Below are 10,053 nucleotides of genomic sequence, written 5' to 3'. Positions count from 1 at the left end.
GGTGAGTCTAGCACGTAAAATTTTTTAATAATAGGTTTAAAGAGTATGAAGATAGGGTTCAAATTCAGAACTTCTCCTCTGATACCATGTTGAAATCATTATTTGTTCCGATAGCTTAAGTTTATAGGATGAGATAAATTTATTTATTTTTCTTACAGCTTGTGTTTGTCCGGGTTGGTCGGGTCCGGACACTATTTTGGCGTGCTGGAATTTTCGATGCGACTTCACTACGGAATCGGGTATAAGTTGGTGATGTGTTGTGATGGTCAGAGTGAGGTGGATACTTAATAAACCGTGGAAGGAGAGGTAAGGGGCGTGCGTGGAAACGTAGGTGGCCTAAAGGCCGGACCGTCCTTCTTTTCTTGGCTGGGTGGATACTTGGATCTGGAAAGACGACCAGGCGTTTGTGGCCCCAAAAATTTAGGAGTCCGAGTCTTATCTGGCCCATGTCATGAAGCAGTGACATCGGTTGGAAGATGGGGATGAGTGAAGTTGGTATTGGTAAAGTTATGCTTGTGACGATATCATGATGGCTTTATGTGATCCATGAGAAGAAAAACAAGTATGTGGAGAGGAAGGTAGTTATCCTAGCTCCTCCCTAGTGATTCAAAGGAAAACAGCAAGTTGTGCTATTGACATTTGGAAAAAAAAGATAGAATTAAAAAAAAACAACAAATGAACAAGGAATGGTGCTCTTTTAGTACATGACGCTAGAACTTCTATGGGGCTAGAGGGGTGATATTAGAATCAGATCTATCATCTTGAGGTTGAGGGTTTGGTTTAGAGCGAATCAAACGTCGGGCTCGGGCCAGGCTGTCCAAGCCCGATCGAATCCTAAAAGATTAATACCAAGCTCACGAACAGACCCCGATATTGATATATTCATTAATATATAGTATAAAATTTTATTATTAATAATATATAATTAGCTAATATATATTAAATATATGTATAATTACTTGGGCCAGGCCGACTTGGGTTGGGCCAATTTTTTATTTTCCAAACCCAAGCCGATTTTCAGATCTATCTTATTTTTTTTGTCTGGGGCCGTCTGACATGCCTATTTTTAATGTCCAAGCCCTCCAAATTTCGGGGAGGATAGGATGGCCTGAATAGGCTATTATAACCATCTCTAGTTTTTTTTTTTCTTTTTTTACTAAGGCAGGTGGATCATACCAGACGAGTACGGATGCACCCAATAAAATCAAAAAATAAAATATCTCGGAGTGCCGAGGGTAACTCCCCATATCCAGCCCACTAGGTACTACCCGAGTGACTGGCTACATAAGCAACCACCCAGTCCGCGGCCTCATTAGCTGCACGGAAGACATGCTTGGCCTGTAAGGCCCCTCCATCCCTTACCATTGCCCAAATATCTCGGAGTAAAGGGTGGACGCAACCGTTACGCCTTAGACTCCCTCGAATCCAGCTGATAATTATGGCCGAGTCTCCCCCTAAGACGATGGAACTGGCCCGTAAAACACACTGGGCATGACGAAGGCCCGCTCAAGCGGCCCTCAGCTCTGCACCCGAAACTGATATGTTGAAGAGTTGACTGCCCCCTGCAGCCATGACTCTGAAAAATGAGTCCCGAATAATAAAACCTGCGTCGCCCCTCATACCTCCGTCCAAGACAGTCCCATCGAAGTTGACCTTGAGAAAACTCGGAGGTGGGGGCTCTCAGGTGAAAAACACCGTATGAGATGCTGCTGAAGCAGAATAGAAACTTCAGATGTCCCGGGCTATTAAGGTCCCTTCGACAGGTATGATGTGACGAATCTCCGTCGCCTGCACATGGGCATTCTCCACCATAAGTCTCGGCGACATACTGCGTTTGCCAAAGGTACAAGCGTTTTTAGCCAGCCAAATCTAGTACGGCGTGCAAATCGTTCGAGACGCCTTCTGGTGGAGTAGTGGGGACTCCGAACATCGGCGCATAGCCTATAAAAACTGGTCCCTCCAACCTCGAACCTCTCGTGGGATCCCTGCCAGTCGCCAAGTCGCCCTGGCCCATATGCACTGGAACAAGGCATGGTCCACCGTCTCGTCCACACCATAATCTCCACATATCGAGAAAATCCTCAGTTTACGTCCACAAAGTACTGCTTTCGTCGGAAGACGGTCCCAGACCACCTTCCAGAGGATATGGATCCACAGATACGGGCAACAATAGGGGTGCAAATGGGTCAGATCGGGTCGGATTCTGAGTGACCCTAATCCGACCTAGTTTTTTGTTCGAGTCCTAATTTTGGACCTAGACCCAGTTGAAGATCAGGTCGGGTTGGGTCGGGTCTGAGTCGAATTCAGGCCGGATCCGGGTCCGAGTTGGATCGGATTTGGATTCGAGCCGGGTCCACTTTCTTTATGCTTTTGGGATAGGATTTGGGCAAATCTAATTTCGTCATATCATAATTATGAGGTACTGGTTGACCCATGACTTGAAAGACTTGCAATTGGCCTACAGTCAGAACACATGACCCATGACTTACTAACCAAGTCGGTCTCCAAGCCAAATTTCATATCACACTTTTTTATCTATATGACTGGTTGGACGGAACTTGGTGTCTCCTAGCTCCCCTCTCACAAGGGCAAAAAAAATCCCAGACCTTCCAAAATCCAATTCCATTGCAGAAAACTGGCAGATGACCCATATTCAGTTCAGTGTTCCCTCACTTTCTCCCTTCAAAAGTTAAAAGAAACAAAAACCAAAAAACAGAAGGAAAAAACAAAAGCCAGCTACCGAGACACTAGAGGTATCAACAGTGTAATAGATCGAGAGAGAATCCTGACGGGCTGAGGTTCCTTTGGATTCTGTGAACCTATGCTTGTTGCCATCCTTCCACGCTTGAACCCTACTCCCCTTAGGACTTTTCCTCCTCTTTTTTTTTTTGGTACAAAGCTTTTCCTCCTCCTTGGCTGGCATTCCCCATCCCTTAGGGAGCAAGCTAACAAGCTCCCGAGAAACCCATATCTCCTTCCTGTCTGCCTTGAAAACCCGCCATAAATTGACATAAAAACGACCAATAGTACCAAAAAATGATTCCGGTCCAATTTTAGGACCCAACTCGGATCCGCAGATCCTAAAATTCAGGTTGGATCGGATCTATGCGGGTCGGGTCGGGTCGGGTCACGAGTCGACCCGACCCATTTGCCGCCTTAGTCCTCTGTATGATTGATCATGGGCCGGATTTTGAACATAAAGTATGTATATTTTTAACCAAACTTCCAACTAAACTTATATAAAATTTAACATTTTCTATGCTCAAATTCAGCTAATTATCAGCTTTACTCCCTAATCCTACAACCCAGACTTACTAAAATAAATATGCCGATCTAAATAAATTTGCAACCTAGTGTTTTGTATGCACCGAGCTGCATGAAAATATAAATTTAGTGATGACATTATAGGGGGCAAAATAATATTTCTCTCTAAATAATTTGTATATATAGCAACAAAAATAACTACCAGCATAGAGACATATGGTGGCTAAAAATAACTACCAAACAAATTATTTTATGCAGACTTTCTTTTCTATTGGAAAAGAAACGCCTAAACCCCAAAAACATTAAAAAGTTGCTGTTAACACTATCAAGTTAATCTTCTGTAACAATATGATCCAGTTCATTATCTGACCCCCTCGATTGTTAATAGATAGTCTAAAAGTTCAAAAATACCCTTGTCAAGAAAGGTTTGAGGTACCCACTTAATATTAGCCTGTGAGCATTAAACCCGCTTCTGACTCATGCTCCTTGAGAGAGGCTGGGGTATTGATGGAACCATAGCCTTCCTTCTCTCAGCCTTCTCCCAATTCACCAATCTCTTCAACTTCCTTGAGTGATTCTTAGTCACTCTGCCTAGTAAGAACATTTCATAGAATCATCAAGACAATAAAAAGACCCACAATGATTTCAGAATCTTTAAATAATTTAGAAAAAATCATTACAATGGTCGCAATCCAGGTGATGTGGTCAAAACAGTACTGTTGCCCAGTAGATACAACCCAAGAGGGGGGGTGAATTGGGTCTTTTAAAACTTTTAACCTACTTCTGAAAGTTTTTGATTAATTATGCTAAGTTGTATGGATGCACAGTGAAAGTCAAACTTAGCAACAGTTTGATGTATAGAATGTGACTTGATTGAATATGCTTGCAACTAAAGGATGCGCGGATAACAGTTAAGCAAGCAATCTATCTAAGTAAGTAAGTGTGTTAGTTAGACAATGACAAGAGGCATTACAAACACAACAAACATATAGTGGTTCGGTGCATCCCAGCACCTACATCCACTCCCCAAGACCTCTTGGGAATTTCACTATAATCCTACAGATTACAGCCGGTTGTTTTACAAGCTCACAACCCAACTTGTTGTTTTACGAGCGCACAACGAACTCGGTCGGTTTTCCCAGGCTCACCGACTAGAACCACCCCGATTGTTTTTCCGGAATCACAATCAAACCCTTACACCGTTGGTTTCAACCTAGGCTCACCAACAAACCTCTCACCGTTGGTTTTCCCTTTGGCTCACCAACAAACCTTAACCCCTTGATTCAATCCCTTGATTGAATCAAGTTACAAGATATTAAAAACAAAGTTTAAAACAAATCAAAGCTTCTTAAACAAGCAAATATAACAATATAAACAAAATAGTGTAAAGAGAAGCCCTCAACCGAGTTTTGAAGATGAAGGAGCTCGGCTTCTTCTTTACTTGACCCTCTTCTGATTTGGCACGAAGTAGAGGATCACCGAGGCAGCACACGGATGAAGAGGAAGCTTTGTGATTCACTTGGATGCTCTTCTTCTCTCTATTTTGCTTTGAATGGCCCTTTTGTGCTTATGGGAGATTTCCCTTGTTATCTCTTTGGAATCTCTTTCCTAAATGTTCTCTCCCACTTCCATAAGTTCTCCCCTAGCTCTCTTCTTGTTTTTATAGCTTTAGATGGCGTGGAAACAAGAATATAGCCGTTAGAGACAAAAATAGAGCCGTTGGACATAGTCTGCACTTCCTGACAATATTACCGTTGGGATCGGAGTCGACTCGCGCGATCAGGAGTCGACTCGTCTGTTGCAGGAGTCGACTCGTGCTTTACTGGAGACGACTCGGCCACTGTTCCAAATTTGAATTATTGTGCATCCTCGACTGGGAGTCGACTCGTCTTAACCCGGAGTCGACTCGCCAACATCTGGAGCTGACTTGGCATCTTCGGAGTCGGCTCATCCCATGAATTCAGAGGACATACTTTCTGATTTTCTTCCTCGAGTCGACTCGGATTCTCTTGGAGTCGACTCGGCTCTCAGAGCCCGAAAACTGATCCTCTGTATTTTGGGGTCGCGCTGCCTTGGAGTCGACTTGAACTGTCTTGGAGTTGACTCGCCTCTCAGAGACGAAAATACCCTCTTCTATCTTTGGGGTTGCGCTGCCTCGGAGTCGACTCGGATTTTGCGGGAGTCGACTCGGCTCTCAGACACAGCAGATTGGTCTTCTGTCTTCTTTGGGGTCGCGGTGTCTAGGAGTCGACTCGCGTATTGCGGGAGTCGACTCGAATCTCAGAGTCCGAAAAACGTTCTCTGACTTTTTCCTTGTGTTCCTCTGAGAGTCGACTCTCACTTTCTTTGGAGTCAACTTGCCAACCATCGGAGTCGACTCGCGTTCCACTGGAGTCGACTCGGCTCTCAGGGTCCAAAATAACTTCTCTGTCTTTCTGTCTGTGACTCCCTGGAGGCGACTCGTACTACCCTGGAGTCGACTCGGCAAGCATCGGAGTCGACTCGAATTCCTCAGGAGTCGACTCGAAGACTATTCTTTTGAATTTTCCTTTGAATTTGCTCCTCCAAATTGAATCCTTTGAACTTGAAACTTGGGCCAATAATTTGTAACTTTCTTCCAACTTTTCTTGAGAGCTTTGGAGGCCTTCTTGTGTTCTTCCAACTTGCTATGTTCCTTGCAAAATAAATATCTTTCTCCTTGCAACACAAACATTAGTATTTATACTTCAAGGTTTTGTGATCATCAAAATCAATCTTTAAATCAATCTTTGGGTCATCAGTCTCCCCCTTTTTGATGATGACAAAACTTGGAGTATATGCAATATAAAAGATATTGTTTTCTAGAAGTAATATATAGCTAAGTTGCATGAAGTAGAAAACATATATATTTAAAACATACTTCATGATAATGCTTTAGATTTAATCAGCTTAACACAATCAACATATTTCAATTTAAGCTGATTTGTATTCAATTCAAAACATAAAGCATTGAGCATATGCTTAGATATTTCTCCCCCTTTTTGACAACATCAAAAAGATAGTGAAACATTAAGCACAAAGATAAGAATACTCAAATATTTCTTTTTCTTATTGTACTCTGATTTGCATGTCAAATTATTGCAAGGATATGAATCATATAACTCAAGGCAATAATATTAGAATCAGATTAATGATCATAGATCAGAGACAATTAAGATAATTTCAGAGCAGAACACATCGAATGTGATTTCAAGAAGTTTTCTAATTTGATACCACAGATAGTTTTCTAATCAAGTATAGGTGGAATCTTCCTTAGGTTAATACAAGAAGTACCACAAATGATATTCAAGAAAACACATGAGTGGAAATCTAACATCTCTTTAATAAGTATGAAAGCTTGTTCATTTAAGACCTTTTGCCCAATCTATTAAGTATTTTATCAACATGAGAGCAATTTAACTAATTTTCAGAGTATAAGAGCAATATATTAAGTATGATTGCAAAGTTCTTTTATGATGTAAAAATATTATGGCATAAATACCAAAACATGAATTCATGAAATTTATGATATATCTTAGAGCATACATAAAATGCAAAGCTTTGAAAGATCATTTAGAGTTCTTTTAAAGATTTTTTTTTATTCCCAAAAAAAATAAGCACAATTTGATACATAAAAAAATATGAATTGGCACAAAATTGAAGTTCTAAAGAGCAAGCCAATTAGATCTCATTAGTGAATTCCAAAATAAATTTTCTGAGAGATACTCAAGAAAATTTAACACATTATTCTCCCCCTTTTTCATTAAATTAGAGGCTCTTAAGATCAACTATTTAATATTCTTTCTTTCTCCTTTAGTTATGGATTTGTGCGATTGAGCTCCATATGATCTCTCCTCCTAAAAATTTTCTTTTTCTCTTTTAATTGATCATTCCATTTAAGAGTTTAGAGTTTGAAGATAATATTCACTAAAATTGTCAATCTCAAAAATATGTTTTCCATAAGTTTCAGCTTATTTTCATAAGACTCAAGGTATGAGATAAGATAACCTTTATAGAACTCTTCTCAAGGCATAAACTTATAATTAAAGCAAGTATTGCATTATAAGGAGGTTTATCAAAATCAATCCATAAAAATCAAGGTATGCTTCAAATTGAAGTAACTTTAGGATAAGATATCTAAAGCTCCCCCTCAAAAGATGCATACTTCTTTAATCATTCTTTTCTTTTGTTGAATTTCAGATTTTAATGTTAAACGTGAATAAACCTGAAACTTTATGATATCAAGAATGTAGAGTGATCTAGAATTATTCAAAATTTATAGTAATCACTCTTTCTAATCCTTTAAGAACAAGTTATGCTTTCTCCTAATCTTAGAGAAAAATGTATAGAAATATTAATCAGAAAATGATTCATTTGAAGCTCAGTTTCTTTCAAAAGCATTTACATTTTCTTTCTTTTAAGAATCATTTGAGTGAGCTGAAATATTTCTAGCTTTAAGATTATTCACTCTATATATATATATATTCTGATGATAGTCTTTAAGAATGTAGGAGAGAAAAAACATATAGATGATCATTGAAATATATATATTTATAGAACTTGTTGCTGGAAATTGGACCCGGAGGCCGCCGCGAAGCCGGGGAAGGAGGAGCTCCGCTGCTACAGGGGGCGGACGGCGGTGCGCCGGCCGGCTGCGTCCTCCACCGTGGGGCGTGGGAGCGTCCGAAGAGGGGTGGTGCGTCCAGTCCTGTCCTGTCCTGCAAAAAAGCTGGTGGCCGGGCTCCGCGGCGCCGGCCCTCCGATGCCTAAGTCAGAGGGGGCAAGTATGTGGAGAGAGCGGGGAGGAGAGTATGTGGAGAAGACACAGAGGATATTTGGATAAGATCAAGAAGATGAAAGGGATGATGTCATCAATTGTGTCTGTGCTTCCTCCCACCCCGTCCCGGAGTGTTCAATCCGGGGAGTTTTCGTTAGGGGTTTCTCAGAGTCCAGTCTCGAGGGTCCTGAGAGTCCCCCCAGAGTCCCCTTCCTCTTCCCCCCAGGCTTCCTTTTATAAAAGGATTTGGTTACCTGGGAGGTGACAGGAGGTTTGTCCTGTTCTGTGATAATTGGGCACGATTTAGCCCATTAATGGCGTAGTGGAGAACGGGACCGGATCAGACCGGAACCAGGGAGTTGTCACGGTCGATCGGACCTGTTGGAGTTGTTGAACCGCCGGCCGTGGTGGGCCTGGGGTCCGTGGATGGTAAGTGCATTTATTACCGAATGAACCGGCGATCAGGTAGAGCCATACGCTCTGATAGTTCAGTGATCCGGAGATCGTCTTGGGCCGTGTTCATTAAATGACTGAGTGCATCGGAGACTTGAGGGAGTCTCATGCATTAATGGCAGGTCGTGGCGAATGCCTGCGAAGATCTTATGCCTTGATGGCTTGGAGATAACGGCAGGTTACAAGCTGTAAGAGTTGTCAAGTCACTTGGACTTTAGGCGGAGGTTAAACATTAAGGCATCGGCTCGGCAGGGGTGCCGAGCCGAGCTGGTCGCCCAATGGGGCGCCCTGTGGCGGGGCCGCTTTGAGTACTCCTGGTCGGCGCTCTTTAGGCGAGCACCTTCTAGCAGAGCGCCTCTATTCGGCGCTTTTTGCCCCTGGTCGGCTCTTTTTAGCCGAGCATCCCTACTTTGATTATTTTGGCTGGGCGCCTCTTCTTGGCGCTCTCTCTGGTCGGCACCCCTTGGCCGAGCACCTCCCTGGTCGGCACCCTTTGGCCGAGCAGTTCTCTGGTCGGCACTCTCTGACCGAGCAGCTCTCTGGTCGGCACTCCTTGGCCGAGCACCTCCCTGGTCGGCACCCTTTGGCCGAGCAGTTCTCTGGTCGGCACTCTCTGACCGAGCAGCTCTCTGGTCGGCACTCTTTGGCCGAGCGCCTCCGTGGATGTATGACTTGGGGTTTTTTCCCCCAACACTATCCCCGACTTCCGAGTTCCAGTTGGCTACCAGCTGGAGCGCGGGAAGTAGCTTTAGTTGGGTCATTACGAATTCCGAAAATTTCGATTTACTGCGCGTTTTGAATTATCGGAAGCTTCGAGGTGCCTTTAATAGGCGGCGTCTCTTCTTTTCCGAAAAGCCTCATTATTGGGACACTTTTTGCGAAGCGTCCTCGCGTCGTGGGCTCATGATGGGGCCGCACGATCTTCGATTGCGGACGCCTTTCCGCACGATCCGATAGGGCGCTTCGATGTTCGAAGCGCTAGCCCTAATTAAATGCGTCGTTCTGTCTTTTAGACCGACACGTGTTATCATCTAACTGGGACGCAGCGTTTTCTTCGCTGATCCGGGCCGTTGGGGAGGTCTATATAAACTCTCCCCCGGCCCCCTGTCCTCTTTCTATTGCTTTCTGCTTCTAGCTTCCCATTCTTCCAGTCTTCCTCAGACCGAAGTCCCTTTTCTCCGGCATCTTCCCCAGGTCCCCCTTCTTTTTGACTTCTCTCTCTTGCAATGGGTTCTTTGCCTAGTGAAGTAGTGTCCACCATGAGTGTCCTGGAGGTCGAGATGACCGAAGAGTGGTTTTTTCCTCTTCACGGGTTCCGTTTGGAACCCGCCAGGCGAAGGGATCGGATAACCGATCCTCCGGTGGGCCGGATCGGAGTGCACTCGGAGTCACTCTGGGCCGGCCTTCGGTTTCCTCTTCACAGCTTCGTGAATGAGTTGCTGGCGGTATGCCAGTTGGTTCCGGCGCAACTTACTCCGAACGCTTGGAGGACAGTGATAGGCTTTCTGTCACTGTGTTTACTGCAGGGGATTCCTACTTCT

The sequence above is a fragment of the Phoenix dactylifera genome, chromosome 3, assembly GCF_009389715.1.
Source record: "Phoenix dactylifera cultivar Barhee BC4 chromosome 3, palm_55x_up_171113_PBpolish2nd_filt_p, whole genome shotgun sequence".
Classification (NCBI taxonomy): Eukaryota; Viridiplantae; Streptophyta; class Magnoliopsida; order Arecales; family Arecaceae; genus Phoenix; species Phoenix dactylifera.
Note: the sequence above shows the minus strand (reverse complement) of the source record.